Source organism: Protopterus annectens, chromosome 6.part0, assembly GCF_019279795.1.
Source record: "Protopterus annectens isolate FY-2018-M chromosome 6.part0, PAN1.0, whole genome shotgun sequence".
NCBI classification, from domain to species: Eukaryota; Metazoa; Chordata; order Ceratodontiformes; family Protopteridae; genus Protopterus; species Protopterus annectens.
The window spans coordinates 338265840-338292599 of NC_056737.1; positions in this window are offsets into that span (position 1 = coordinate 338265840).

Consider the following 26760-nt stretch of genomic DNA (forward strand, 5'->3'; position numbering starts at 1 on the left):
TACACCTCATCATAAAAGGGTTCTCATCCAGGAAAAAAGAGGTCATTGTTCCCCTCTACTCGACACTTATTAGACCCATTATAGAGTACAATGCCCCTTTTAGAATGTGCCTCACAATACATCTGCAGCAGCTGGAAAGACCACAGAAGTACCTCACAAAGAGGATTACTGGCCTCAAACAAATGCCCTACATTGACCGCCTCAAAAAACTCCAGCTTTACTCCATAGCATATCGCCTACTCTGAGGTGATCTTTGCCTAACATATAAAGCTATGTCAAACCCAGAGCTGTTGGACATGCTACACCTAAAGAAATCAAAATCCCTCTGAGCTACACGCTCTAGGGACCTAAACCTTGTCACCACAATAAACAGGACATGCTGGAGGGATAGATTCCTGTCCCAGAGACTTCCCATACTCTGGAACAGGCTGCCCATCTATGTCAAGCAAAGTTCTTCATTAGTACTCTTCAATAAAAATCTTGATGAATGGATGGAAAATAGGAAATACACCCCAGGGATCACTTCTGTGTCTCTGCTCGACAGTGGCACAGGAAAATAACTTTCTTGTGTGGCGTAAGCCAGGGAACCTTGTTGGCTAGGATTATGTAGGCCCTTGGGCCAATAGCCTAGAACCTACCTATGAACCTAGGTGGAAATTGGAAATGGTAGCCAACTGGACCTTAATAGTAGAAAATATAGCCCCTTCATTGAAAATAAAACTCAAGTATAGAAGGTACAGGGGCAGGAAATGGGTCCAGACCCCTGTTAAGGACCCAGAATACAAATATCTTCCATTTATTCTTGTAAATCTTTCTAGTAGAAGCTTTTTGAGAAGATAAAATATGATAGACCAGGGAGGATGGCCTAGGCTGTCTAGCAATCAATGGAATTCGAGAAGCCATGTGGTCAGCTTGTCAGTTATGTCGGAATGAGTCATCTTAGTCAGGTGAGGCAGGAGGTCTGGGGTAGGATCCAGCATCCAGGGTGGATGTAGAAGCTGAGGCCAGAGGAAGGAGAACAAAATCTGTAGAGGCCAGAAGGGGGCAATGAGGATAACTGTGCTCTTCAACCAGAATGCTTTCTGTAGGAATTTGTAAATGAAAGAAGACTGGAGGGCCAGTTGTGGACTATAGCATCTCTTGCTGACTCCCACTTTGGAGGGATCAGGGCAAAGAACCTGCTGCACTTGTTGCTGAAGGGAGAAGCAACTTCTCACCAAAGCAGCAAAGATTTCAGTATCAAATTCCCACCTTATCTCCACCCTACTTTATGCCTCTCCAATATATACCAACCTAAGGCAATGCGATCTAAACAAGCTAGAGAGACCTGCTACAACAAAATCGCCAAATTCGCCACACAGGCATCCTACCGTAGTCACCATTGTCTCTCACTTGCTGAACTGGGCTGGCTTGAACTCCCTCACCTCCTTCAATGGTATCAACTATCACTCGCCCACAAACTAGTAAACCGTCCACTAAATGTCCCATCCCTCCAGAATCTACTCCAACCCTATCGCACCACCAGACCACTAAGATCCAGCAACAAAAATCACTTTCAGATCACTAAAGCCAGTGACTCTGCTGGTGAAGCACTATTCTCTTGTGCCATAGCCAAATTATGGAACTCCCTCCCACCCACAATTGCCTCCATACCATCATGCACCCACTTCAAAACTTTACTAAAAGCGCACCTAAAAACATGCTGGCTATGCCCTTGCAACTCCCACTCTAATATCACCCACCCCTACCTTTCTTTCCCACTAACTACCTTGATTATAGCAAGCTCAGATGCTCATAAGCCTAGTACTTATTATACAGCAGGAACTTCTTATTGTAACATTTGTTAATGTCTGTTATGTACTTCGCAGATAAAGATTCTAGTTATCTACTGATGTACTATGTACTTCATCTGTAAATATGTTTGTAATTAATTGCTATGTTAAATTGTTAATCGCTGTTCAATCCAATATAACTACTGTCTGTTTATTTTAACTGTGGAGCTTTTCTCCTTGGGCCTCCACTAAAAATGGACCTACGTCCAGTCGGACACTCCCGGTCAACAAATGTAAATAAATAAAATAATAAATAAAAGAAGTGAATAAGTCACATCTCATTTGGCCCCATCGACAGAAAATTCTCTCCACTACTTTGTCATTGGGAGAACATTCATGAGGCATCAGAATTGACCTGCTTAGTCTATCCACAATCACTTTGGCTGTCCACTGTCACACTGTCATTGCTTCTTGGCAAAGCAGGTAAGACTTGGTTCCTCCCTGTCTGTTGATGTACCAGACCACTGACACATTGTCCCTCTGAAAAGCAGGGACAGAGAGGAAAATGTTTTGAAAGGCCTGCAATTCTAGGAGGAGGACTGCTTTCATTTCCAAGATATTGTAATGTATCTTGCCCTCTTTGGGGACCATGTACCTTGGAATGTCCTTCTCAAGTACTGCCCTGCCACCCCAGTTGGGAGACATCAGTGGTCACTGTGGGTGTGGGCAGGGGTAGAACTAATGGGCATCCTTCAAAGAGTTTGAATGAAGCCACCAAAGAAGATATATTTTGCATGCTTGTGTGATCTTCATTGGGGCAGTTAAAGGATGCTGAAGAATGGACCACTGGACTGACGTTGTCAGTTGAAGAATTCACATGTGAAGCCTGGCTATAGGAACAAGTGTAATAGCAGCTGCCATGGATCCTAAGTCTAGTAAAATTAGTCATGCTGGAAGAGAAGTTGTATTACTTTCCTGACCTGGGATCTGAGTGTCTAGATTCAAGCAGGAGGAAGAGAGGCTATCTGATTGACTGTGGATAAGCACCTATGAACTCCAGACTCTGCATAGGTGTGAGCTGTGATTTGTTGTAATTGACTGTGATGCCTCGGTACAGGCACAAATGGAACAAGCAGTCCATTGCTTGCAGGAGCAGATGCCTGCTTGGAGCAGTTAGGAGCCAGTCATCTAGGTATAGAAGCACTCGGAATCCTAGCAGTCTCAAGTAAGGTCCTACCACTGCCATGCATTTGGTGAACACCCTGACCTGAGACTGGTAATGACTGGCTCTCAGCTGGAAGTGAAGATATCTTCTGGACCGTCTGTTCAGTTTGATGTGATAGTATGCATCTAGAAGATCTAAAGCACATCTAATCGTTTTTTCACAGTAGAGGCAGAATAGACTGAACCTTGACATCCGCAACCTTGAATATTGCATGAACTGGTTTAGTTTGCTGAGATCCAGGATGGGTCTGAAGAATCTTAAATATGTTTTGGGTCCTCTCTTGTCTGAGGTGACCTTCTGCATGACTCACTTTTCTAGAAGTTTTTCTATTTCTAATGCTGATGCTTCCCTCTCATTGGGTGGAACATATGGGATTCTTTTCATTCTTGTAGGGGGAATTTTCTGCACCCAGAAATCCTTTATTATGGCTAAACAGGCTCCTTGGTGCAGAGACAAACACCCCCCAACTCCTGCCAGAAGGAAGCAGTCAGGCCCCTTTTCAGGAGTGCTGGTAGGACTTGTCCAAGAAGGAGTCCCAGAAACCCTGGTTCTGCAGGCCACCTCCTTTTGAGTTCCTCCCTCTGCTATTGGGAGAACTATCTCCTTGTGAATCTTTAAAAGGACTCTAGGATTTACGGAGAGCATGTACTTCACTTGGGGTCAAATAAGGAAGATCCATCAAAGATCCATTAAAGAGAGCATTGATGAATGAAGACTTAAAGGGCTCTGCAAAAATAACATAGTCACATCCAGGTATGTCTGTTAATGTTTATGCCTCAACTCACTTCCCATGATGCCCTTCTGCTGCAGGGGAGATCAGCCTCATGGATGCATTAGAAATCAGCAGGAGGGTGGCCAGTTGTGAGGAGACTCTATTTTGGTGCTCAGCAGACATGGACCCAGAAAGATATTTGTAAAGTTCTTTAGTCGACCCTCTCTGTAATCTTGTAAAATGTGCAAGGTAATTCAATGACTGCAGAGGTCACTAAAGCATATATGCATTTACTTACCAAATCTGTTCAAAGACTTGGACTCCCTGTTAGGGGAATGGACTGAAGAGGTCTGTTCTACAAGCTCTTTTTTTGGTGGCTGCTGCCACAAATATGACATCAACTGGTACCTCCTTGCTCAACTATGCTTTTCTCCTTGGGAAGAGAACATTTTGTCTGGATGTTTAAGATTGGCTCCACAGTATCTGGTTCCTTCTATACCCAGTGAGAAACAAGACTGAGGAGTTCATCAGCCAGGAGAGTTACTGAAACATAGCTTGGGCAGATGCGAAAGCCTTTAGAAACACCAATTCATCCTGGGAAGTGGGGAGTGGAAGACCAACCACTTTTCTGTTTTAAAACTTCTACAATGTTTCCAAATGAGACATCTTCAGATAGAGACCCAGTGGACCCCTCCTCTTCATTGAAATCAGTGTCCTCCTTCAGAGATTCCAGAGGGTAATCTATGTGTCTCCTTTTACACGTCCTCTTCTGAGGGATCTCCTCAGTGGGATGGTCTAGGGAAGTATCAGAAGTGGTGAGAATGTCTTGAGGGGCTGATTGGAGACTTGATCAGGCTGGCTGTCTCAGTAGAATGCATGAACAAGGCTCAGAACAAAGAACCAAAGGAGGTACAGTTTTCTGATCACAGGGAGTCAGGGATGTCCTTTCCCTAGATAAGCAGAAGGCCCTCTCCACAACCTTGAAGACAGAGCACCTTTGGGAAACTGAAGTCGACAGCAAAGGAGCTGATAATTCCCAGACTGTCAGCTCCTGCAACCCCACAAGCACTCAATCTGAGGAAGGAGTCAGACTTGAGCTGTCCAGCTCCGAAGCCACAAAGGGTTGAGAAGGTGCCAAGAGCTTCAGAGTCAACCATAGTGTCCTGGATCTGGCACCGAAGCTTTAGCCCCAAGAGTTCTATGGTTCCAAAAGTAGCCATATCTGAGGTGGTCAGATATGTTATTTTTGGTATTTTTGAAATATTAGCAGGTAGCTTTGAAGGAGCTGAAGAGGAAAATTGATCTGGTGACCTCTTGTGAGATTCTTTATCTTTGGGAGACAAGTAAGGCTTCCTTTTATCCAATTTCTTAGAGGGGGGTTTGAGCTCCAGCTATAGAAGCAGAAGATGAAGAAGTAGAAAGGAGAAGGCCCTTTAATACCAACTTGTTCCTCTTGTCAATGAGAGCCCTGGAATTGAACCCAGAACAAATAGAGCAATCAGCATCTAAATGTGCAGCTCCCAAACAATATACACATTCCCTGTGGGCATCCAAGTTTGGAATTTTATGCCTACAGGTAATGTGTTTTTTAAAACCAGTAGACTTGTCAACCATACTTCCTAAGTAAGTTAAGTCCAGAAGTAAACTACAAAAGAAAACTACTAATTAAAGACTTTTTTATATGAGAAGAGAAAGGAAATGGAGAAAGGATAACTACCAGCAATGGTAGTGTGAGAAATACTCCAACCAGTAGAGAAGAAGGAGTTAAAATATAGAAAATTGTAAATAGCCATGTACCAGCAATGGTACTCTGTAGAAGTGCTGAGAAATCGGTAGCAACCATATAGAAGAAACATTAGAAAAAAAGTCAACAAAGGAGGTAGGAGAGAAAAAGAAATTAAAGTAGGTAGTAGAAGTTGTAAAATAAATTCACAATTATGACAGACAAACTCCAAAAAGCTTGACAGCAAGAGGATCCATGTCTGAAGCTGAATGGAGTCAAACAAGATATGAGGTATATTAGGCTGGCGGGGCATTATGGGTAAAGGGAGGAACTCAGGACTTTTTGGACGCAAGGGTTTGGTTGAAGAGGTCGAGTCAGATTTGAGATCCTTCAGTTGAAAAATCAATGAAAAGTGCAACATCAAATCTGATGTTAACTAAACAATAATTGGTGATGGTAGTGACTTCTTCCATCTGGTGACTTCCATGGACATGCAAAGTAAGTATGAGGAACAGGTTATGGGAATTAAATGTAGTCTGTCTTAACCCCAAAACCATACCACATGCTACATTATGCCTTTATTCCCTCACTGGTCCCCTCTACAGTTTTTATATTTCCACGCTCAGTGAATCCTATGCAATGGAATGATGTTGGTACTTCTACAGAGTGGTCACAATAATAAGCAGGTATACTGTAACCTGAAGTCATTTCTTCACTTCTTTAGCTGCATGTTAGTATGTCACTGTACAGTTCAGTGTTTACATTTTGCAGCATGGATTGCAGTGTTTATAGCACCATGATAGTTTTTCCCCTGAAGCATTCTCAGAATATGGGATTGAGGTTTCATGTAAAGCTTCATGAGGTTTTCATGTAAAGTTTCATAAAACTATATTCTTTACATCAGCATTAGATGGACATATTCCTTGGTGATGTCAAAACAAGGCTAGTAAGTGGATACATCTGTTGTGGCACATCCAGCATAGTCAATGGACCAATCCCCATGTTAATCTTGCTATGCTATCAGCAACAGTTAAAACTAAACTGATTTCTGTAGACATATCATTAATAAAAAGTACAAATTGCATCATGGCACTGTGGCCACCACATGTCACAATGCATTGTTAAACTGTAGAGACACTTGAAAACAGCCACATGAAAGCCTAAGTTTTCTGATAGTTGTCTACTTTAATATGATTTGCTTATGTTCCTCTTTAGCAAACTTCCTCTTCCTATGTAGAAGTTTCATAATCCAAGCACATTCTCTCGTGCCATCCTTATAAAGTTTCTGCCTGCCTTTGATTCTGTAGTGCAGTCCTGATCTGGACAGTTGTATCATGCAGATTAAAAACAGAAAGGTAATGTCTTGATATTTTAGCAATAACAAATGACTTTCTTGTAAATATTGCAGACCATACTTCGTTTCAGAATATTTGATGAAACAATACTCACTTCGATCCTAAAATAAAAACAGGCATTGGTTTACAATATGAACTAGACTGAGGTGTCTTATGTTTAGATAAAAATGTTCCCTTTGGGAACTCAAACACAACGTAACCCAGTCCAGAAATGACGTAGCACTCCTTGCAGTTGTATCACTGGCTCTTTTTTATTTTCCCATCAATAAGCTCTGTGCACCATGTACTTTATTACTAGATTAAGTTTTACTTTATTTTGCTCAGAAGTCTCAAATCCCATGGACTTGTACAGTGTCAAGCTGCCTGATATACACTGACAGTGTGTCTTGTGATTTTCCAGTTATTTTCACATTTTCTAATTAGGCAGTGTAGTTCTTTGCTTCCAGGACTTTTTCAATCACAGCATGAGCAACAAAGCACTATAAAGAGAGTAAACACAAGCACAGGACTTACAGTTTATGCAGTTATATGGCGTAAGTCCAGAAAACGTTTTACTGAAGCATAAAATACTGCACACGCCATCCTGAACACAAAATCCTGAAGTATAGCCAAACATCTTGTGCTAGATGGAACCAAACCCTACACCATTCAAGGTAACGTGCAAGTCCCATACTTGGCATACCTCTGACTATGTCAAATTGTTGGGTGAGGGTGCAAAGATGCCTGTGTACATATTGACTTTTTGGTCTCTGTTACCTAGTTATGAATAATGTATAAGTTGAATTCATGTAGAAATCAATAATTTTGAGACTGAAAACCCAGTAAAATATATTTGACTCATTTGAAGTATACATGTTGTAAAAATGAGTCTGGTGCTTTGAGGTCTACTAGTGGGAAACTGTAACTGTGATGCTCGCACTGCAGTGAAGGCAAGTATTATTCATTCTATACTTACCTACTTCATTCTGATAAGCATTGATATTAGGATTAAGTAGGCACCAGTAATCATGGAAACCAAAGATAAATTAATGCCAGTAAGACCTTTTAATTCCTCCTTTTCCCAAAAGGATATGGCTAGTCAGTTTCTGTCCTGTTGCTATGTAAGTAACAATGAGTCTAACTGGTCACAGCACCAATCTCAGCACTTACTAGTGCAACATATCTTCAATAATGTTTTTTTCTCTTGCAATTATTTTTATTTTACTGGCAGTTACAAAATATTCTGGTATCTGTGTGCAGTGGTAACAGTATGCAGTGTCCACAGCAGTCAGCCTCTTTACCTTCCTATTTTCCTTTTGCTATAATTTACAATGGATGGGGTGAGTATGTGGTTGTGAATTACTACAAGCTGAAATGCATCACTATAGCCATCATTTCATTCACTTTCTTCGTGATCACAGAAGTGATTATCGAAAGCAGCTAGCAGGTATCTTTTTGGGAGATCAGCCTATGTGAGAAAAGAAGAATTCATGAATGTGTATTTTCCTCACTGTTTAGAAAATGTGAAAGCCACTTAACATTTGTGAGTCAGTAAATTCTCCTGCATTTGACCTGTGGTCGTTATCACTGCAAAAACTTGTGGATTAAACCAAAGACTGAAACGCACAGTAGACAGAAATGTCTTCAAATCTGAAACACTTCATCAGGTGCCAGGCTGCTCTAAAGGACCCCTCAGAAATTAAACTACTTCAAGAAAATCAACCTTCGAAACATTTTTTGTGATTCTGGAGATGTTTTTCACATACTTAACCAGATTTGTAAATATTCTGATCTAAGTAGAAATATTTAATTTTGAAGCAGTACATCTAGAGCTAAATGTGCTTCACTTTCACTTTTGATAATGACATGAGCATTCTTAATCCGGCTTTTCTTCTCTTTTCACACTCCTAGGGATGGATGCATAGATGTGTGCAGACCTCCTGTGTATATGCATATCTGCGTACAGATTTATGAATATATATATATATATATATATATATATATATATATATATATATATATATATATATATATGTATACAGAGAGAGAGAGAGACAGGCAGACAGAGAGAGGGGGATGGCTATAGAGATGAAAATAGAACTATATATGTGTGAGTGTGTGTGTGTGTGTGTGTGTGTGTGTGTGTGTGTGTGTGTGTGTGTGTGTGTGTGTGTGTGTATATATATATATATATATATATATATAAAATATATATATATATATATATATATATATATATATATATATATATATATATAGTTCCCCTTTAGAATCTCAAAATTGCTGAAAGCTCGAAATTCATAAGCTCAAACCCAGAATCTCAGCTTTTCAGCAACTCGAAATTCTAAAGCGGATGTAAAAGACATGCAAACATGTCTTTATAATGTTTTTGCAGGGGGGGCAACCCCCCTACTCCAAGATCGCACTACAACGGGGATGAGGGAAATCTCCCATTCTGTGCTGTATACAGAAGCGCACAATGGGAGAATTTCCGTTTCTCATCTATAGTGTGGTCACGGAGCTGGTATATTTCAGCAGGGAGACTGCAGAGGGACTTGGCCCCCTGCATACATGTCAGTAAACTTCCTTTTTTTTTTTGTCTTCCCTTCACAAGTTCGAGTTACTGAAACTCGAGATTCTGGGCTCGAGCTTATGAATTTTGAGCTTTCAGAAATTCGAGCTTGTGAAGGGGAAGTATATATATATATATATATATATATATATATATATATATATATATATCTATATATATACAGAGACAGAGTGAGACAGAGAGGGAGGGATGGATATAGAGATAAACATTAAAATATATGAGTCTGAGTGTGTGTGTGTGTGTGTGTGTGTGTGTGTGTGTGTGTGTGTGTGTGTGTATATATATATATATATATATATATATATATATATATATATATATATATATATACAGACTTTACCAGATAAGCAATTTAAAGGTTGGCAAACACTTTAGTTTACTGTTCTTTGCAGCCACAGTTAACTGTAATTACAGCTAAGTGGAACAGTGTAAGAAGTGCATCCAGCTTGAAAATGATTATAAACACAGGACATGAGGAAATATTCATATAACACTTCTGTGTTTCGCAGAATTTTTAATTTTTTTGTAAAAATATTTAAGTAAGCAAAACCGTGTTAAAATGGATCTTATAGGCAAAACAGCCTTGCTTTTATTAAAACCACTGCATCTGATCTGCTGTTTTATTGCATACAAGTAGTATAGTTTTAGCTGAACTGCCTACAACAAAAACAAATGTAGTGTTTGTGCTGGCTAGTACAAATAAGCATGAGCTGCTATTCTAGTTATATTTACCTGCTACAGAACTGAGATGTGCTTACTATTTTTATGTACTATAAATTTTATAATGGCACTGGCTGCTATTTCAGTTTCATTAATTTGACTGCGGTGGAATAGAGGTGTTTTTGATGTTTTCAATATACACAGTAGCAAAATAGGATGATAAACCAGCATTTTATCAATGCTATGACCTGAGGTTCGACTTCACAGCTGCATTACTGAACATTCGTTCATTTATCTTCTTATACTTGCTTTACCCTGTTCAGAGTTTTGAGGGATTGGAGTCTAGTCTGATAAGCAATGGGCATATGGCATGAATCTAACTGCAGACTGGATCCCAGAAGAACAAGCATTTAAATAAACACATTACAAAATGATATACTTTCTGAATACTTAAATGCTGTCTTCTTTCTTTGTAGTAGTTTTATTTTTGTATTGTGTTAGACATGTTTTACTTTACCTATTTACCAGAGTAGCAGATTTATCCATAAGGAGCCATTTCAGCAATAGCCCAGGAGCTAAAGTATACAGAGCTGACACATACAGTGAATAAAGAAGGTGATCATGATATGGAGAAAAGAATAAGTGCACAAGTAATCAAAATATACAGAACATAATGCAGTGTGCACAGTGGATTAAAGTAATTAATTAGAATGAGTACATTCATTTGAATGCAGTGGCATCAATGTGAAAAGTCATGTAAGACAGAGAGATATGGTTAAAGTAATTAAAATATGCAATATAAAATTAAAAATTTTAGTCAGCTCTAAAGGGAGAAAAATTTTCAGAGTTTGTAGTAAGCAAGGGAGGTAGTGTTTTAGACATAAGACTGAGAAGCATGGCCTCAGGAAGCCAAGGAACAGGGAGGCCTCTCTAAAATAATCTAGCTGTTAACCTTCTCATCACATTCCTGCTTCCACCTACCTACCTATCTACTTTCCATCTCCAAATAATTTTATCCAAATTTAGGGTGAAATGTTTGACCTACAGACAAGAGAAAAGTTTAGAAAGATCCTCATGGAATATGGACATGTGGTGTTGGAGAAAGGACAAGAGTAAGCAACGGTTAGATAATCACTTTATATAAGGAAACTAGCAAGGTGGACTGGTAAAAGAAGGGGAACCAGTGACTAAGTATTGAGGAATTCTGGAGTGAAGAGACATTAGAGTTGGCTTTGATCTGAAATGACCTACTTGGTAATTTGTGGCCTTTACAAGAAAAGCTGGCAGAGTGCAGGGAAGAAAGGAGAATGTGATGATCAAAAAGAATCAAAGGCTTTAGTGAGGGGTTATAAAGTGTACTTGAGAAAAGATACAGGTCTATGGTTGTCATACAATACAGCAGTTTGAGTGCTTTTGCCCAAAGTGAAACCAAGATGAAACCTAGACAGAACATAATAGTTCAAAAAATTAGAAGCTTGATAATATACAGCTTTCTTCACAAAACTAACTGGGAAGAGAGGGAGGATACTGGTTAAAAATCACAGACATGGGAGGGGGAGTTGATTCTGGGGAGGGGGAACATGGACTCTTCTTACCATTGCCTAGGGGGAAGTAGCCAATGCAGACAGATTAACAAAGAAAGGTAACACAGAGGTTGAAAATTTAATCTTTACAGTCTTTATGAAATCAGAGGTACTGACCAAATTATCCTTGTTGCCCATGGCTTGGTAACTCACTAAGAATGCTGGCTGTTTCTTTGTTGGAAATTTTCTAAAATGAGATAAAAGGGATAAATAGGCTAACATTAGAATGGCGAGATGTTTGACCAGGGATAACAGAGGAGAGAGGATATGGAGAAAGCCGTTTTGAAGTTTTCAGGGGTATAGCATCTGAATGGCTAGAAGGGCAGATTTTCCAGCTCTGTAATACAGGGTTTCAATGGATTTCTTTTTTTTTTCTGTATTACTACAAAGGCAACTATAATTGCATCTGTGCAGATTTGTTTCCAAGACAATGCTTTATTCAAGTTTTCCTGTAACTATGTAATAAGACTGTGGCTTTTACTTAGTCTAAAATGTTTTTGAGAAGTGTTTATTTTGTGGAAAATGCAGGATATCAAGGGAGGAATTAAAAAGCAGTACTAAGGAAGGTAGAGGTTAAAAGACCAGTTCAATTGACTGTAAACTGGTACTTTAAGAGAGTAGATTTAGGGACAGTACCTGTTTCTGCCAATGTATGGAATGGGGAAAATATAACTTTTATTAGACTACCAGAAGTAGTAAAAGGAAATTAATACTGACCTCAAGTATAACTAGTCTCAATAAAATGGGAAAAATGTATTGGAAAAATGACCCAAAGGTGTGGTTGGAGGTAGGGGAAGATGAATTATGGCTATAGGTAAGTTGGTAGTGCTATGGAGTGAAAGTTTAACAATAAACCAGTTGGAATTGTATTCATCATCATGAGGTAGATAGAATACAGCAGGATAGAGTTACCACCTTTAAAAGAGACAAAAATGGATAAAATAAATACAGCTTGTTAAATGGTCACTCACATTACTCCACTGATAGGACTAGGACTACACATTTTGTGCCACAATGGGCCAAGGCACTACTGTGAGAACCGGAAGTCTTTTTTTTTTTAGTGGCAATTTTTTCTGAGTTTCCCCTGATGGTTACTTTCCTGCACAGAAACAATGCTTGTTAAAAAAAATGCCACCTGGAGTAAGTGACCATTTACAATTAATATGGTACATTGTTGTGTACTGCCTATAAGGTAGCTGGCATAGCTGAAGAAAGCTTTGTGATAGTCCTTAGCCTGGGAGTCTACTTTTACCTAAAATTTGGCTTTGGTAGATTTGAGCAAAACCAGGAGTTGCTTATTAAGATTGATGAGGGTGTTATTACCTAGCTGGGCATTGTTTCCCTTAATTTTTGCCATGATTGTTTTCCTTTTGGTATACAACTTATCAGTGCTGAGATGCTACCAGGATGACTGTTTTTTGTATTCTTCCTGTGCTTGTTCTGTGTAGGTACAGCTGTCTCTATGAAGCTATTTTTATGCTAATATAGGGTTTCCATGAACAATTCTGCATAGGCAGTGATGTTCTCAGAATTTGGGGGAGCCTGAAATGTTGCCAGGATGTCACTTAATACTAGAACGTTTGCTATGGTAATTTAGACATGGAGAAACTTATGTAGGTTATACTGACTGAACAGCCTTGACATGTGTTGTTTTTTATGTAAATAGAGACAGCAATACATTGTATCCATTCCTGTGCATTAAGTGGTCTACCTGTGTGGAAAGCATTATACCCCTGCAATGTTGGAGTGCTTTCTGCAGCATTGAAGCAAATCTTACTAAGTGCACAAATGTCTACATTCTCCAACATGAGGCAGGCTTGCAGGTGGTGGAGTTTCTTTGTTTTCATTTTTTTTTTGATGACTGGGTTAGTTCCACTATGCCAGCAGCCATTTTTTATGGGAGAACCTGAGGTGGCAATTGTGCTATTAGGGGAAACTTGGTATCGGGGGAACTTCCCCTACTCTTTGCGTAGGGGAAACTTGGTTAGGGTATCCGGGGAACTTCCCCTACTCTTTGCGTATGGGGACTCTATTCACTGTTACGCTTCCTGATTTCCAGTGCAGGTGTGAAGGTGGCTTGGAAAAGCAGGAAGCAGAAAATCAAACATGGAGGAGAAAGAACATGTTTTCTAGGTACTGGAGATGAGTGAAGCTGTTAATCGAGCAACAGAAAGGTTGGATATGTTAAATAATGAGTCAGAAGTTGAGCGGAGTGAAGAGAAAGGAGAGGGGAGAAAGAGAGAAGTAAAGTTGGTTAAATGGCAAAAAGAATGAGTTGAAGTAGCTATTATGGCTTTGGAGAAGTTATTTCAGAAAAAATCTGTTCACAACATATGCTACAACACCTGAGTGTGTTGTTACAACCTTCCAGTTTGGGGGGCGAGATTGCGAGATGTTTATTTGAAAGGACTAATTGAGCAAAGTGAATCAGAGAGTGAAAAGGCAGTGTCGTAGGGTGAAATAATGGACAGAATACAAAGAGGAAATTGTTCAAGAAGTAAGTAAGGAAGAAAGCAAATCATATTCACAAACAGTAAGAGAAGGTGAAAGAAGAAAAGAGAAGAAAACAGAAGTAAGAGGAAAACATCAAGTAAGAATAAGTAGCCAAACAGAACTGGAGAGGTATGAAGTATGGGACAGTATCATTTCACCACTGGATATTGAACCCACAGAGGTAAGAACATTTATTTGTATTAACAAATATACTTTTTGTGACATTTATTTTGAGGAAATGCAGTATTTGGAAAATTCTTACAATAATATGAAAAAAAGAAAAAATGAAAATCCTTGGAACTTATATGTTGTGCAAGCATTTAATAGAGAAGCTAAAAAAGCATTAATACAATTTCATACTGAAGTAGAAAGAGCAATCTAAAAATATTTAAAAACTGTGTGTAGAGATATGATGGACATTACAAAGATTTATGACAATAGAGGTTTATGGACTGAGGTTGAGAATGTGGTGTTGTATTGAGAATGCAAAAATGACAAAATAATACAGTTGCCTAGTTTAATTAATGTGGAGGGGAATAAGGGATTGGTTAAATACTGGGGTCAACCAAAGATATGTTTTTGTGGTAAAAATGACCATTTAATTAATAATTGTGACAAAAAGAAATGTTTCATTTGTGGCAAATTTCATCATGAAGCAAAAAAATGTGAGCAAAAACTATAAAATGTAAAACAATAGGGCATTCATGGATAGACTGTAATGTTAAAGATAATCATACACAGGAAACAAGGGTAGACCAAGAAAGAAAGGTTGTTTTAGTAGATGATGTAGAAGAGACACAAAAAGAAAATAGAAATGAGGAAGATATAAAAATGAAAATAAAGGAATATATGAGGGAACAAAAAGAAGAAAAAGAAGGAGAGTTAGAAGAAGAATTAAGTAATTCAAGTGATGAAAGGGAAGATAAATGGATAAGGGTTAAAAGTAAAAGAACTTCTATTGGATTGGAAAGAGAACAAATGACAGAAAGTGCAAATTTAAAAACATAGGGATAGGCGGAAACAAAAAAGGAAAAGGATAAAAGCAATAGAAACTTTTCCACAAAGTTAGAATCCTAGTCATAAATGTGAATATTATAAAGAATGGCCAATGAAGGTTAGGAGTGTTAGAATGATGTAGATTGTTAGATGTGGTTATCATAATATTAATAGACATAAGAATAATATAGAGTAAATGGGTTATGGGAAGGCAAGGTTATATGGAACACAGGAGAGGAAAAATGCTCAGGCATAGCAATTGTATGTAAAGAATATATAGCAATTCTGGATTACACATTAGTAGTATTAGGAAGAATATTAATTTTAGGCATAAGATGGAAGAACCAAATATATAGGGCAATTACACTTTATGCATACACTTTACAGAAACAAAGAGGTGTTATATTTAGGAAAATACTTGATTATATTAGCATGAAAATGCAAATAGTACTGGGAGACTTTAATTGTGATTTAAGACATAGGGGAAAAGGATCAGATGTAAAGATAATTGAAGAGATGTTTAAAAATGGTAAAATTAAGTTATGGAAAAAGAAACATTGGACATATAAAAGGAGTAATTTGAGAACTGAAATTAATTACTTTATAGTACCAAATTGTTTAAGGATATTACATCAAGGAGTTAAAATTATGTTGTTTTCAGACCATATAGTAATTTGGATGGAGAGTCAAGAAAAATAGGCTATAAAAATAGGTAGCGGCATAAAAAGAATGAATGAATCAGATTTAAATGAGTATGTAAAAGAAACAATACATCAACTATGGTTAGATCATATAGACATGAAAAGTTTTTATAAAGATTGGAAAAGTTGGTGGATTAGTCTAATAGAAAATATAGAAAAGAGGCATTGGAATGGCAAAGGGCAAAGAGAATACAAGATAGTTGTAAATATGAAGAAATCAGTAACCAAGTCTTTAAAAACATAATAGATAATAAAGAAGAGTTTTTAGAAAAAGAAAAAAAAGCTGTATGAAATGAACAAAGAGAAAATTTAAAAAATTGGTATTGAAATGAATATATTTTTACAAGGAAAAAATAAAAAGTAGCACCATACTAAGCAAAGTGGTTAAAAAAAAGCAAGAGCTAATAAACGATGAAGGAAGTATAGTTAAAACACAGCAAGAAATAATGCAGATAGTAAAAAAGACATCTTTTAAAAATCTTTTTCCATATGTGAAACTATAAGGAAGAGTAAATGGAACTTAAAAATTAACTGAAGAAGATAAGAGAATTGAAGAAAAGATTACAATGATATAATTAAAATGTGCCAAAAACAGTAAATGTAGAAGCAACTACAGGTTTAGATGGACTTGAATATCTATTGTTTAAGGATATACAAGAATGGCAAAAAGAATATTTTTAGAAGTGTTTAATGAATGGTTTGAAAAAGGGATAAATAATGAAAAAAATATGTATGGGTTGAATGAAATGTATATGGAAAAATGGAGAAAGAACAGACATAAAAACTGGAGAACACTAGTGTTAAACAATGCTGATTATAAGATATTTATGAAGATTGTAGAAAAAATGAATAATAGGTAAGACTAACAGACTACTGAATGAAACAGTTTTTGGAATTAAATAAAAAGGAAGTCAAGAAATTTTAATGATAATAAGAAAATTGGTAGATGACATAATAAAGAGGAAAACAGATATGAAAATAGTAGGGGATATAAATAAAGCATTTGATAAGATACAGTATGAAACACTATGGGAAATTCTGAAAACATATATATGAATAACAAGATAATCAACATTCTGAAATCAGTATATAACAAAAATATGACCTAGAGTAGTCCAAATACATGCTTTGCTGTATTCTGGACTTTTGGAAAGTTCCTGTGTTGCCCATTTCCTTTCTTGGATAGAGGGAGGTTTCTTTGTTCACCAGTGGCAGTGGGGAACTTAGAGCAGCCTATCTGTCCCTGGAGGAGTGTTCCCAGCACAAGAATCCGGTAGTCTATTGGCCGTTTTGGGCCAATTTCTAGCTCTTTTAAATCCCCCTGTATAAAACCCGCTTTGGCGAGGTTTTTGCGCTTGTTACTACTCAGCCAAGCTCCTCGTGGTCCTGCAGAGTGGTGCTAGCAGCAGAGAGGCTAAAAGAGCGACTGCTAACCTGATAAAAGTGTTTTTTCCTGCTACTACCTGGGCGACTGTCCGATCTAGCTAAACTGCAAATATTTCTGCTTCTTGAACTGTTTTAAACTGTCTAAAGTTGTTTTTGCACCTGCACTTTTAAAGTTTGTCCTGTTTGTTGCATTTACTTGTTGAGGCTACACACTCAAGTGCGCTAGCCTGTGTTACATATTTATTGCAATTTCCTGCTGTTTGTTGCAAAACAGAAAAAAAAAAAAGTTATCCTTGTTTCCCATTTTTCCTGACCTAGAGTAGTGTAAATACAGGCTTTGCTGTATTCTGGACTTTTGGAAAGTTCCTGTGTTGCCATTTCCTTTCTTGGATAGAGGGAGGCTTCTTTGTTCACCAGTGGCAGTGGGGAGCTTGGAGCAGCCTATCTGTCCCTGGAGGAGTGTTTCCAGCACAGGAATCTGGTAATCTGTTGGCTGTTTTGGGCCAATTTCTCGCTCTTTCAAGTCCGCCTGTATAAATCCCACTGTAGCGCGGCTTTGCGTGATTTTGTGCATAGCACTTCATCGAGCAGCGCCGCTTATTTGGGTTTGAGCCTTGGAACTGATCTAGTTCTCATAATAAACACCCTATTCCTACACTAAAGCCTAGCACTTGCTCACTAAAGCAATTATATAAGTCAGCACTAAAAAATTAAAAGCACTACACCCTCACAAACTCCCCTTGAGTAACTTGTTCCCCATTGGCCCTTTTTTCAATTATAAAGGAATTCCCAATACTATTCTAGCATGTCCAAAGGTCAGTTGTCAATCTCCTCTCCGGTCCAGCTGGTGAACCTGGGAATCTTGAGGCAATGTTACAACTGCCTAATGTACACAGACAACCCTCTCCTCCTCCCAACAAATTCCAACACATGTGAGAGATGCAACCATATAGCCAAACTGGAGGCTAAGCTCTCTCAACTCAGTACTGGCATAACCAGTCAGGAGGAGAAGGAAACCACACTCACTACAATTCCAGTCTCACATAGACCTACCACGACAGCAAACCAAACACATAAACACACAAAAACATACTTGGAGGCTCTAAATAAAAATCTGCCTAAGCAGCAGAGACCTCCAAAGCAGACACCCAAGCAACCACTACCCCAAAACAAAACATGTGCAACACATAGCTCACAAAGCCAGTGTGCCGAACAGTCACAGCCCTTAAGGGTAAACAACACACCTGATGCACTTGTAATAGGTGACTCTATCATCAGGCACACTGACGTCCCGCTCACCAGGCTGAACAAGAAGAAGGTCATGGTGAGCTGCCTATCGGGTGCTAGGATCCGCCACATAACACAAGCACTCAGGTCACTCCAAGGCAAGTACAAATATGACTCAGTCATTGTCCATGCTGGTGTGAATGACCTGAGACGTACCTCCCTGGACTACATAAAAAGAGACATAGAGGAGCTCTCTGGGCATGTAGCCCAGGCCGGTATGACCCTGACCTTGAGTAGCATCTTACCCTCACCAAGAATGATGCCACAGTATGAAGACAAGATTATCAATTTCAACAATTGGCTTAAGTATTGGTGTCATTCAAAGGGGATCTAAGGCCTGTCAGCCTGGGATGACATGCTCGACAACCAACGATGCTTCGCTAGGGACGGCTTGCACCTGTCACCCCTGGGCTTTCGGATATTGGCAAAGGCTCTTGCTACCCCCATAGTGCCTTTTTTAGGCAAGGCTCAAAAGACAAACCCACCTCCATAGGTATCACAAGGGATAAGAAACTAAGAGTAATGCTACTCAACGCCAGAAGTCTAAACCTCAAGATGCATGCACTCAAAACTCTCCTTAGCATGGAGAACATCGATATCTGTGCAGTAACAGAAACCTGGTTCAAGGCTCTCGAGAGCACCCCAGCACTACCAGGTTATACCTCATACCATGCTGTTCGGCCCCAAAACTTGGACCGAACCACAAAAGGAGGGGAGTATCAATATTCGTCAAAGATACCCACACCTCCAGGTTGGTGGCATAGCACGAAGCATCAGAGACTATCCATGTGCAACTAACAGTGGGTAAAACTGCCTTCCAGTTTATAGCCTGCTACAGACCACCCTCCCAAACCCAGGAGCCCCACTCGGCCTTCCAGAGAACACTGGAAAATATGAAGGTCTCTCCAAACACCATTATATTGGGTGACTTCAACTACCCAACCATAGACTGGGAGAATTACTCTAGTTCCAACACCCTAGCCCAAAGGTTCCTAGAATTTATAAACTCAAATGCTATGGAACAACTTGTTACCACTCCCACAAGAGGGGAAAACATACTGGACCTGATCATCACCAACATGGGGACTCTATGCTCCAGACCAGAAGTGTATCCCTCACTGGTAAGATCATACCATAAACTAATCTCACTGGATATTCACATCCCGACCCCACCCCATGCCCAGAAAACCACAGTGAAAAACTTCTCTAAAGCAAATTTCACACTCCTCAAAACCGAGGTGGAATCCTTCAAAGCCCCCGTGCCTCTGGATAATATGGCCCAGACCACAAAATCCTTTATAAACGCATTCTATGAACACCTTCAGGAATGCATGGATCATGCAATCCCAAATAAAACCAAGACCCAATCCCCCAAAGGCAGACGTCCTGTCTGGTGGACCCCAGCCATAAACAAACTATACAATAGAAGGAGGAAGCTACTACATGACAGAGCAAAATCCCATAAAGGGAAGGCATCTCTGATCAGTATTAGCAAAAAACTACGGGCACTCATAAAATCATCTAAGGCCAGCTTCGAGAGAAAAATTGCACAGGACACTAAGGATAATCACAAGGCTGTCTTTAGTTATGTTAGGAACCTGGGTGGGAATTCCCAGATATGCTCAGAATTAGTCCAAAATGACAAAAAATCCACCGAACCCACAGACATTGCCAACATCCTAGCTGACAGGTTCAGCACAAACTTCTCCCCTCCCACCAAAGGGCTAATATCTATCCCAGCAGAGTGCTGCCCCCCTGACATCTCAGATGCTCAGGTAAGAGCTGCCCTCTCCAAAGCAAGAAACACAGCATCAATGGGACCAGACGGTGTCCTGGACTGCGTCCTACATGAACTCCAAGAAGAGCTAAACCCAAACCTAAAACTACTGTTCAATCTCAGCCTTACTACAGGATATGTACCCAAAGAGTGGCGTACAGCAACAGTGGTCCCTCTCCACAAAGGTGGTGCCTCAACGGATCCTGGAAACTATCGCCCCATAAGTCTCACTAGCTTGGTCTGCAAAGCTATGGAAAGGATCATCATGGACCTTATAAATAAAGATATTGGGGACCTACAGACACTGGATCCTACTCAGTTCGGCTTTGTTAAGGGCAGATCCTGCCTCTTAAACCTGGTTGATTTCTTTGAAACAGTCACCAAGGCCATTGACAAGGGGAAGGTGGTCCACACAGCCTACCTGGACCTCGCAAAAGCCTTCGATACAATACCCCACTCGGGCATTATAGATAAGCTCACCAGCTTAAATATAAACCCCTATGTCACTAGATGGGTTGCAAACTGGCTCAAGGACAGTACCCACATGGTTAGAATAGCTGGAGCCATGTCAGACTCCAAACCAGTTACAAGTGGCATCCCACAAGGCTCAGTCTTGGGACCTCTCTTGTTCGGTATATATTTCTCGGAGGTACAGGCCAACATGGAAGGACTGTGGCTGACCAAGTTCGCAGATAACTGCAAACTGGGCGCCATAATAGACTCTCCAGCTGACACAAGCATCCTCCAAAAGGGCCTCATAGAAACAGACAACTGGTGCCAGAGCCATGGCCTCAAGCTAAACGCCAAAAAGTGTATAGTCATCCCCTTTGGCAAAAACAAAGTGCCCACAAATTACCACATAGGTGGTAATCCATTAAGTACAGAAGAAGTAATTAGGGACCTGGGGACCCAAGTTGATAGCAATCTCTCATTTGACAACCACGTGGCCAAAGTGGTTAGAAAAACATTTTATATAGCCCACCTAATCATGAAGGGATTCACATCTAGATCAGGGAGGTCATCGTGCCTCTTTACTCATCTCTCATCAGGCCCATAATTGAGTACAATGCCCCTTTTGGGATGTACCTTACCAGACACCTGCAGCAACTGGAAAGACCCCAAAAGTACCTCACCAAGAGGATCAAGGGGCTCAAACAGATGCTGTATGCTGCCCGGTTAAAGAAACTCCAGCTCTACTCAGTGGCATACCACCTGCTCAGAGGCGATCTGTGCCTGACGTATAAAGCCATGTCCAACCCGGAATTAATGGACATGCTGCACCTCAGAAAATCCAAATCCCATCGAGCTATGCGCTCGAGGGACTTAAACCTCTGCACTGAAATAAATAGGACATGCTGGAGGGACAGATTCATAACCCAGAGGCTCCCTTCACTCTGGAATAAAATCCCAGTCCAGGTTAGGCAGAGTCCCTCATTGACTCTCTTCAAGAGGAATCTTGATGAGTGGATGGGAGATCATAGGTTTACCCAGGGTATCACTTCTGTGTCACTGTTAGACAGAAGCACAGTATACTAACCTCGAAAAAGGGCATAGCAAAATTAATTTAAAATGGGTGGCGAAAGCCATACACACTCTGGCTAGGCTTATAAATGCCCTAGGGCAGATAGCCTAGTATGAACCTATGAACCTATGAACCTATATAGTAAAACTAGTGGTTAATGGCTGGTTAAGTGAGAAAATAGAAATGAAAACTGATATTATGCAAGGATGTCCAGCAACTAGTACTATTTGCATTAATTATAAATGCAGTCATTAACAAGATAAATTTAGTATTGCAGGAAGCTAAATATTGCACATCTGAGAGAATTCAGATTCCAGTAATGTTTTCTTATTCAGACGATCTAGTAGTAGTTCTGAAAATAAAGAATGGATGAGTATAGCCATTAAAACACTTGACAAATAATTAGGCATATTAGGTGTTAAACAATGCTGATTATAAGATTTTTATGAAGATTGTAGAAAAAATGAATAATAGGTAAGGCTAACAGACTACTGAATGAAACCCTATTAAGAGAGGGATCCTTTATGTTACAAAAAAGGAAGGAGATTTGAGTTTAATAAATCCAATTGAATTTATATAAAAATATTAACAAGAATAAAGGAAAACAAAAATGTAGTAATAAAGATAATAGAAGAAAAATATAAAGTAATATGGGAAAATTTTAAATGTTTAAAAGCAAGTAAAGAAATTATTTCTATGAAATGAAAATATAATAGAAAATATTATGATGGAAGATTGATTTAAGCAATATAGAAAAGAATAGGAAATAATAGTATGAAAATATAATGGAAAAATTCTATTATATTTACACTTGGAAACACTTGGGAGAAAAAAGTAAAAGTTGTAAAAGCAGGAATGATAAGATTTGAAAAATATGTGGAATGTACTGATTTTTCGTGGATACTGTCTATAAATGTTTCCTTACAAAAAGAGATAGAGTCTGTATATATTGTAAAGAATTAGAGACTGCTGAACATGTTTTCCTTTTGAAATCTAAAAGAGTAAATCAATTGTGGGAAGAAATATGTGGTAAAGAATGTTTAAAGAATTGAAAAGTGTTAAATGTATAAATATGGACATGATAGAATATGGATACTATGCAAATATGAAACTAAATGATATAAATAGATTAGATGAAAATAGTTTTGTATAATGTAGATTGTCTGGAATGAAAGAATGAATGAGATGACATTTCATGGGAAATTCGTACTGTTAGAAATTCTGAAGAAAATAAGATTTTAGTTGTGGAAAATAGAGTGGGGGAATTGAAAGTTTAAAAAAGTGGAAATATGTAACTCAATTGTAAATGATCATAAATGAGATGTAAAATGTGTATATAGAATGTGTATATGTATATATATATATATATATATATATATATATATATATATATATATATATATATATATGCATAGTACCTTGTGAAATTTAATAAAGGACCCCTACACTGCAATGGTTGTGCAGAGGGAGCGCTATTGATATTACACTTCCCACTTTTGTTCCAGGCACAGCGGCAGCTTGAAGAAGCAGGGAGCAAACGAAAGGTGAATAATAGAGATAGATTTGAATTGCACAATGGAGGAAAAGAGTGTTGTTTGTGATGTAAATAGGGCCGTTATTGTAGTAGAAACTATGAATAGTAAATAAAGATGGGTGAGCCATTGGAAGAGGGAGAGTTCAAGTTTAATTAGAAAGAAAGGGCAGTTGGGTCTTTTCAAAAGCAGTGAATAGCTATGGAGGAAAAGGCAACCATGCCTTTGATCAACTCATAAGTTATTTTTCAACAGAACCTCTTCAGGGAAGAGGAATCAACACAAGAATGTGTTATTACAACCCTTCCAATCAGAAGGGTTGCGGGATGTTTATTTAAGGGACATGATGAATCAATGTGAATTCAGGAATGAGATGGTAGCATTGTGCATCAAGATTATTGCTAGAATACAGGAAGAGGATGTGAGATAGATTGTGAAAGAGAAAAAGTCATATGTGCTGATGGTGAAAGAAGGAAAATATGACCAGAAGGAGTAAATGAGTTGGCAAGGAAGACATTTGTAGTAAGGTTAAGTAATAAAGAAGAAGAAGGGCTTTAAAAATATGAGTTTTGAACATTGTAATTGCACACCTGGGCACTTCCCATGAGGATGTAAGAGCTTTTATACTTATTAATAAAGAGACTTTTTGAGACATTGTGTTCAAGACAGGACAGTACATGTAGAAGTTGTTAGAACAGTTTGAAACAAAGAAAATTTGTAATCCATGGAATTCATATGTGGTACAAACATTTAAGAGAGAGACAAAAAAGATGATTTCTGTGCAATTTTGAACTGAAGTTGGGAAAGAAGTGTTAAAGGACTATTTGAAAACTTTATGTAAAGAAGTTTTGAACACTACAAAAATCTATGATGATAGAGGCTCGTAGACTGGAGAATGGGAATGTGGGTGATTTTGAAAATGGAAAATGCAAATGTCATACATATTTCAAGTGTGATAAATGTGAAATGAAGCAGAGATAATTTTAAATTTGGGGGACAACCAAAAACATGCTTTTTTGTGGAAAAGATGACCATGTGATCAGTAATTGTGACAAAATAAAATGTTTTATTTGTGGCAAGCAAAGGCATGAAGCTAAAAATATGATATGATGTGTAAAAAATGTGGGCAAACTAGACATGTATGGGTGGATTGTGAAGAACATATTTAAAGAACAAGAACACATAGAGGAATGTGTGTGTAACATAGAAATACATTTAGAAGAGGAATATAAAGAAATAATAAAGAAAAAATAGCAGATAAAAAATGAAAATTATAAAAGGAAGGAATTGGTACAAGAAACAAGTGAAAATAAATATGTAAACTGGAAAATGGTGAAATGAGAAAATAATTCTATAGGGAAAAGGGGAAAGATAGAAAGGGGAAGTTTAAGAGTGTAATTGTAAAAGAAAATAAAGGTAAAGGGTAGAAGTTGAGGGGGATAAAAAAGTTCTATCAAAAGGAAGCAGAAATTTTTAGCTATAAATGTTAATAGTATAAAGAATATTATAAGAAGAATAAGTGTATTAGAATGGTGCATATCACTTAATATGTATATAACTATGTTAGAAAACACAATAATATTAATGGAAGAAGAAAGGTTAGAAACGGAAGAGTTATGGGAAAATTTTGTTGGAATATAGAAAATATACATGTTCTGGAATTGGTGTGCTATGTCATGAAACAAGAAAAGTTTTAGATTATACTATAGTAGAATTAGGTAGAACAACGGTGATATACATAAGGTGGAAAAAAATTGTATATAATTATTGTAATTTATGCATATGTCACAAAGAAAGAGAGAGATAATGTTTAAAAAAATCTTAAATTACATAGGAGTGAATATGGAAATAATATTAGTGGGAGTCTTTAATTGTGATTTAAGAAAAAGAAAGAAAGGATGTGATGTTAGCAGTGTATATGAAATAATGAAAAGTGGAAAGTTATATGGGATAACAATACACTTATAAAAAAAGAATATAAAATGTAAATTGAATATTTTGTAATATCTGATTACTGATATATGGCTTCTCAGTAAAAGTAACAGGCTTCTTAGACCACCTGCTATATGGGTAGGTTCATAGGTTCATAGGTTCATACTAGGCTATCTGCCCTGGGGCAATTATAAGCCTAGCCCAATTCTGTATGGCTTACGCCACCCCTTGATTTGAGTATACTGTGCCCTTTTTAAGGTTTAGTTTACTGTGCCTCTGTCTAATAGTGACACGGGAGTAATCCCTGGGACAAACCTACGATCCCCCATCCACTTATCGAGATTCTTCTTGAAGAGATTCAGTGAGGTGCTCTGCCTCACATGAACTGGAATTCTATTCCAGAGCGAAGGGAGCCTCTGGGTTATGAACCTGTCCCTCCAGCAAGTTCTATTTATTTCTGTGCTGAGGTTCAAGTCCCTCGAGCATGTGGCTCTAAGGGATTTAGATTTACTGAGGTGGAGCATGTCCGTTAATTCTGGATTTGACATAGCTTTGTATGTCAGGCATAGATCGCCTCGAAGTAGGCGGTATGCAACTGAGTAGAGCTGGAGTTTTTTTAACCGAGCAGCATATGTCATCTGTTTGAGACCCTTGATCCTCTTGGTGAGATACTTTTGGGGTCTTTCTAATTGCTGCAGGTATCGGGTAAGGTACATCCCAAAAGGGGCATTGTATTCTATGATGGGCCTGATGAGGGATGAATAAAGGGGCACGATTACCTCTCGATCTAGATGTGAAATCCTTCATGATGAGGTGGGCTATGTAGAAGGTCTTTCTAACCACTTTGGCAATGTGGTTTTCAAAGGAGAGATTGCTATCAACTTGGGTCCCCAGGTCCCTAATAACTTTCTCTGTACTTAATGGGTTTCCGCCTATGTGGTAATTTGTGGGCACATTGTTTTTGCCAAAGGGTATGACTATACATTTTTTGGCATTTAGCTTTAAACCATGGTGCTGGCACCAGTTATCTGTCTCTGTGAGACCTTTTTGAAGGATATTTGTGTCAGCTGGAGAGTTGATTATGGCACCCAGTTTGCAGTCATCTGCGAACTTGGTGAGCCATAGTCCTCCCACGTTTGCCTGTACCTCGGAAAAGTATATACCGCACAAGAGTGGTCCCAGGACAGAACCCTGTGGGACGCCACTTGTGACCAGTTTCGAGTCTGACATGGCTCCAGCAACTTTCACTCTGTGAGTTCTGTCTTTGAGCCAGTTTGCGACCCATCTTGTGACATAGGGGTTTATATTTAAGCTGGATAGCTTATCTATGATGCCCGAGTGGGGTATTGTGTCAAATGCCTTTGCAAGGTCCAGATAGGCTGTGTGGACTACCTTCCCTTCATCTATGGCTTTGGTGACTGTTTCAAAGAAGTCAACCAGGTTCAAAAGGCAGGATCTGCCCTTGACAAAGCCGAACTGGGTAGGATCTAGTGTCTGTAGGTCCCCAATGTCTTTGTTTATGAGCTCCATGA